This window comes from Pteronotus mesoamericanus, unplaced genomic scaffold, assembly GCF_021234165.1.
Source record: "Pteronotus mesoamericanus isolate MK-2021 breed Mesoamerican mustached bat unplaced genomic scaffold, CSHL_Meso_final contig_22, whole genome shotgun sequence".
NCBI lineage: Eukaryota > Metazoa > Chordata > Mammalia > Chiroptera > Mormoopidae > Pteronotus > Pteronotus mesoamericanus.
In genome coordinates, this window is record NW_026555090.1 from 7,886,569 (window position 1) to 7,893,426 (window position 6,858).

The window sequence follows — 6,858 nt, forward strand, 5'->3', positions numbered from 1 at the left end:
CTGAGAGACTAATGCTCAAGTTGAGATCAGAGTGAGGTGTAGGGGGCGTGCTGTGGCATTTGGCCTTCATCACGCGCTCGATAGGAAGCCATTGGACATTTCTAAGAAGGTGGAAAGAGTACTCTGCAGGGTGGAGATGAGGCTGGAGGGCTCCGAGTAGATGTGGCAAGGCTAATTAGGAGTCCAGCCAAAAGAGATGAGGTCTTGGATCCCAGCAGCAACGGTGGAGATGTAAAGATGTGCCTGGGGTACTGAGAAGGTCCAACTGGCAGCACTTGGGGTTAGATCCAGGATGAGGGGCAGGGGAAAATGAGGTTCCCTGAATTTCTGGCCATCCCCGTGGGAGGGATGGGGTACAATTCAGGGTTGAACAAGATGCGTGTGAGCCTACGCCCAGATGATTCGCCTCTCCTCTTGGGCTCTCTCCACTTAGAGATTCAGAGCACGCAGGCCCGCGAGCCAGATCAATCAAGCAAGTGAACCCTCGCGAGCCACGTTTTTGCCCTTTCTCTGCATATCCTGCCCCTTGAATAGCCCCTGACCTATGTCTCCCCACTCCTGTCATTAATTAAACATAAGGGAGTGGGAGTCTTCTTCTTGAGGAAATCGCTCAGGATTTTTAGCAAACCAAAGAGAGACCCTTATTCTGCTCAGCCTCAGCTCAGGCTGTGGTGGTTGGGAGGCCATTCCACACCACCTGGAGAGCTACCAATACTTGCTAATCAAGTAAGGCCTTCTAGCCTGTTAACTACCTCATTGTCCTCTTGCCCTCTGAACGTTGGTCAGGCAGAGAACGGGAAAGCAGTACGCAAGTCTCTCTGTCTCATTTGTAAGGGCATTAAAGTCCCCACCGAGGCCCTGAGAGCAAAGCAGAACTGGGCTGGCTCTGCTCCCTGTTTTTACTGTGGGCCCCCCCAGGACGCTCCCAGATTTGACTGGTGATGCAGATGAGATTTGTGGTGTCACAATGTGCAAAGGACTTGCCCCCATTAATCACGCCTTCCTTCTTGAAATATTTTCCTCACTTGGCTTCTGAGAGCCATTACTCTGCTGATTTTTCTCCTGTACCACTGGCTGCTTCTTCTAAATCTTCTCTGATGACTCCCACCTTTCTTCTTAACCTTTATAATTTGAAGTTACCTAAGGCTAGGTCCCTGGACCACTTTTCTTCTCCCTCCTCACTTAGTCTCTGATGATCCAGTTCAGTCCTATGACTTTAAGCGTAACTTATACCCTATAATTCCCTGGTCCATATCTCCAGCTTCAATAGCTCCCTTGGTTACCTAGTTGCTTCTATCCCACATCTCCATTTTTATATTAAGCCTAATATAAAACCTGAAAAGTTTATATTAAAAACCTAAAAAGTTTAAATCTGAACCCTTTGTGCCTTGTTGTCCCTCCTCCGTTGTTTCTCCACTAGTCTCCACACCTCGGTTCATGGTGACACCATTCACCCATTTTTACGGACCCCAAAAGCATCCTCATCCTCGAAGTATAGTTTGTGAGCAATGACTATCAGCTCTACTTTCCAGGTATATCTTGAATCCATTGACTTCTCTCCAGACATCCACCAGTACCATCCTGTCCAATGGACCATGAAGTCCAAGTCTTTCTTGGACTTCTGGAATGGCCTCCTAAGTGAAGCCTCTGTCTCTCTTCCTGCGTGCTCTCGATTCTTCACCCAGAGATCAGAGGGCTTCAACTGAAACATGACCAGGATTTTGTCACCCCTTCCCTTCCACCTTCCAGTGGGTCTGCATGGGGCTTCTTCTTCTTGCAGGGAACAGCCGCCTCCACGGCTCGTTCAGATCTCTGCCTCAGCCTCACTTCTTCAAAGAGTCCTCCTTACCCAGCTTTAAAAAAATACCCAACCCCCTTCACTCTTTATCCTCTGACTTCATTTTTCTTCAGAGCCTGTGTCCACTATTTGACATTAACGGTTTTCAATTATTTAAATGGTTGTTAGTCTCTCCTATAAAAACAGAAGATCTTGAGGGTGGGGACTTGGCCTGCTTCCTTTGGCTGCTGTATCTCTAGTATCTGGTAGTGTCTAGCACATAGTACACGCTCAATAAACATTTGCTGGATAGTTGGATGAATGAGTGAGTGAGTGAATGAATGAGTAACTAGTTCCATGTTAAGAAGGTCAAGGAAAGAAAGATCCGTAAGACCTAAAGAGTACACAGGAAACTGCGGACCATCTGAAAGTGTTACATGAGATCTGGAGCAAGTCAAGAAATGGTAGGGGTGAGCAGGCTGGGGAGAAAAGAAAGCAAGTGGCAATTTCCAGAAAGAAAAAGAATTTACAGTGCTTATTGAAAAGAAAGAGGGTAAAACAAGAACAAAGAATAAGGACAGGGGGCTTAAATACTCCCTGGGACCACAAAATCCCTGAGGTGGGAATATATGTAATGTAATCAGGAGAAGGACATTCTAAAGGGTAAACTGTGTTGTGGAAAAGGAAAGAGAGGAAAAAAGATGGGGAAACCCCTCCCCAAAACTGACTCTAATGTGTTTACAAAAAGCCATGATGTCCTTAACAGAATGTTTGTGTCAATGGCCGTGGTTTTCATGGTGGTGGGAAAGGAACTGCAGTACTGGGTGCAGACTATAAAATCTCAGTTTGCAAGTTTTGAAGAGCCCGTGAGAAGTGAATGCAATAATAGATGTGAAAAGTATAAAGAGTTCTGCAAACGAAAGGTATTGTCATGAAAAGAATAAAAAGATCCATGAGAGCTTCCTCTGGGGGGCCTGCTCAGTATTCCCAGGGGCCCGAACCGGACTGGGAGCGAGCCCAGGGCGCCTCTGCCGGCCCCTGAGCGAGGGGGTCCGCGGTGACTTGCTGATGTGGCTGCTGCTAGAGAGAGGTGGACAGAGACGAAGCAGAGACGTGCCCCCTCGAGAACCCTTGGCCCTGTGGGCTGCTTAGAGCTAATGTAGCTTAAAACAGAATGTATTTTCTTTGCCATCTCATCTATCCAGGAATCACCCCTTTGGCAATAATGATTGTGAACCATACCAGTGAGCAGATGCAGACGGGACGAGGTGGAGAGGTGACTCAGAAAGTGCCTTAGCAGGGATGCAGTGTTCCTGACCCACCAGAAAAATGACCATGACAAGTCCTGCCAGAAGGACGGCTTCCGTCCGTGACTTAAATGCCCTCCTCCTACAAAATAGGCTAAAGCGGTCTCCTGCCTTCTCCTCCAAGTTTTGGCATAGAAATCTGCAGGCACAGCCTGCAGCCCTGTGGGAGACGTGGCTTGAGAGTGTCACTGTAGTGGCACAGGCACTTGGCAGGGGTGTGCTTTGAGGTCCCTCTAAACTCCTGCAGGCCAGAGTCGGTGATCGACCCCCTCGGGCATCCTGCGCATCTTTACATCAGGAGTCGGAGCTGAGCCGTCAGGCCCAGACCTGGGGCTCCGCTCGCTGGAGGGAAGGAGCCTCCCTCCACCCAACAGAAGACACTCCCTGCCAGGGCCAGGGTTGGGACAGTCAGAGAAGGCCCGGCCTTGGTTCTTTGCCAGCGCTTTCCTTCCTTCCCCTTGTATCTTAAAATCAGTGCCCCAGGGCAGCCTCTGTCAGATGAGGAGTCTGCCCGGCCTCCTCATTCCCTCCCCGACATCCCAGGCTCCCAGACGCTCGCTCGGGCCTTTTTTCCCTCCTGCAGTTTGTGCAGGTTCAGCCTCCCAACTGCCGACCGAGACTGGGACTTGGGGACTGAAGCTGCTCTCCGGAGGAACACTGGGCGACCTCGTGTCCTCATTCAAACTCTCCGGGCCAACACCACAGGCACAGCCCCACCGTATGTCACTTCTGTAAGCCTGACACATTTTCTAGACACACTTCCAAGACGAGCGAAGGAAACTGCAGCCGCACCTCCGCCTGGGTCCTGAAACAACACTGGCAACGTTGTCTGTGCATCGCACTTCAAGAGCAAGCTCCCCTGGGCGTCCGGCGCTTGGGAAGAGAGGACTGGTGGACCCAGGAAGCCGCCTCCTCCCCTCCCACGCTAGCACGCTGCGGGAGATCCACTGGGCGTTCTCCAGCGCCGCAGAAACAGCTGCTCGGCTTTAAAGAGCAGCCTTTATTCCTGCTGCAAAGTTTATCTAGTCCTTTTCCTGCCCAGGGTGGATGAAGGGAAGGATCATGGTAGTATCTACACCTTTCTCTCAAATATCTGCGCAAGTTGGCATCTGTATCAGTCATAATAGGTTATTCTGTACCAACAAAAGACTCCCCACATTTTACTAGGTCCAAGCGACAAAAGCGCATCTCTTGCTCATATTGCTTGTCCACGGAGCACGGTCGAAGGCTCGGCTCATGGGAGTTTTGCAGGAACTCAGACTGATGGAGGAGCCACTGTATTGAGCGTTCTGTCACCATGACAGGGTCTCGTATCAGCAATGAAATGTTCCAGCGTGAAAGTGACACAGGTCCCTTCTGTGCAGAGCGCATGGGTCCGAACCAGTCATTCAGATGCGCCCGCACACAGAGGGGGCCGGGGGTGTGATCCGACCATGCCCCCGAAGTGCAGAGGACCAGGACAGGTTGGCAAGTGGCACTGACGACGACCCCGAGGCACGTGGCGTTAGGAAGCCTGCTCCCGGGTGCTGGGCTCTCCAGGAGAAAGGCCACCTTTTGCTCCAAACTCAGAAGCAGCCTTTCATCTGTTAAATTTCAACAGCCCTGTGATGATTCCCGTGGGAGAGTTAAGAGAGGAAATGTGGCCAGAGGGTCTTCTGCAGGAAAGATTTTGTTACCCCCTGGTGACATTTATTGAGCAACAACATTTACTCTGATGGATGGCTCCTGGAAGCATGACAATTTAAACGTTTATCGATCCCAGAGTATGCTGGACAGGACCCGGGAGGTGCTCCGGGCTGGGCACAGAGCCAGGATGGCCAGCTGCGCAGTATAAAGGGGCAGACAGATATCCCAGAAGCCAGCCCACTAAGGCACAGCATCGTCCTCATTCCTGCAGGACACATGGGAAGCCCGAAAGTTCAATTGTCCCTTCAGAAAGGCCAGGTGGCCTCAGCCCACGAGGATGCACCTTGTTACTAGTTCTCCTCTTGTTTGCCTTTAAATTAACATCGAGGCTTTCTTTCTTGCTCACTTTTCAATTATGGGATGAATATCAGTGTAACAGGTACAGAACCAACTCCAGTCTCCCTCCATGCTCCCTTCTCCCCAGAGCCTCCGGGAGACCAGGATCCCAACCCTTACAAGAGCCCTGGATAGAGCCCTGACTAGTGTGGTGCAGCTGGATGGAGCATCATCCTGTAAACCGAAAGGCTGCAGGTTCGATTCCCAGCCAGGGCACATGCCTAGGTTTTGAGTTTGGTCCCCGTTGGGGTGTGTACAAGAGGCAACAGATGGATGTTTCTCTCTCACATAGATGTTTCTCTCCCTCGCTCCCTCCTTTCCCTTCTCGCTAAAATCAATAAGCATGTCCTTGGGTGAGGATTTAAAAAAAAAAAAGTCCTGATTAGAATTCTTTCTACTTTCTGAGTGATGCCAAACACTGGGGGAAAGCTCAAGTATGAAGGCAACAGCAAAGCAGGCACAGTGAAGGCTGAGGTCTGAGGCCACGCTGGCTCTGAGAGGCAAAACCATGGGTTGTCCAGAACCCAGGCTGCAGTGGGAAGGGCTGTTGGACGTCTCACTGGAGCAGGTGTGTGGGACCCCCGGGAGAAGAGGCTGCGACTGGGCAGAAACAACACAAGGACTCAAAGGGAGACGTTGAAAGGGGCTCACGCAGGGATATGCTGGCTTCACAGATTGGACCCCTGGGAACCACCTTGCGCTGGGGAGGTGGAGAGAGCGGGGAGCAGCGTGCCTTGCCCAGAATCCAGCAGTAGTGATGGGCAGCGCGGGGGCAAGAGCTCAGGAGTCCTGGCCCAGAGCCCTTCACGTGGCTGCCAAATGGGAGCAGCGAGGCCGTGGGCTCCAGGTGGCCCAGAAGAAGCCAAGTTAGCCCTGGACTTGTGATCAGAGACGTGGCGGGAGGCAGGCAGCTCAGAGACCCCTGCTCCAGTGCTTGAGGAAAAAAGTCTACAAGTGTCCCAGGGTCAGGGCAAAATGCAAGCTGTTCCTTCCATAAGATTAATCCTTTTGATTCGTTGTTCAGTCTTTCAAGGGAGCTTCCATTGAAATCGGTCTTTTACTGCTCGATATGGTTGACAATAAATAGTTAAGGCACAGATTTTGACCATGAAAAATGTTTTTGTTTAATATATTTGGAAGGACTCTTCATGTTGTGACACACACCACTTAAGTTGGATTAAGACGAAAAAGTAAATTATTGGCCAAATAACTGAAAAGTCAAGGATGTGGCTTGATCAGGGTATCAACCTAACTCTGCATCAGGAATATCTCTCTTGTGACCACTCAGAAACCTCATCTTCTTTAATCTGGCCTTTTATTTTGATTTCTTCCCTTTGACTCGGGCTGGCCTCACCCAGCACCCTGACTCACCCACGTCCCTCTCCCTTGCTTACTCATTAAGCCCCCGGGACAGCGAGCTTCTGGTCAGCATTCAGTAGTCAGGAACGAGGTCCTGGGTCGATTGACTATTGAGACTGAGTTTCCAATCAAACTAAACATAATATCTTCTTGACTTGTGTTTTAGCTCCAAACCCAGGAAAGCGGAACAATCCCACAGAACTAATACTTGTGAAATCTGACAGAACAACTCCATGGCCGGTATCAGGCCCACACGCAGGGATCGATTACCCCCCTTCCCTAACACCAGCCACCTGGTAGAGACCACGACCCTTACTCTATCAGTCACCATGGTTAGTGATTTTCCCCCTATATAATCCATCCCCTGGAAGCCACGGGGGCCAGGTCTTTGGG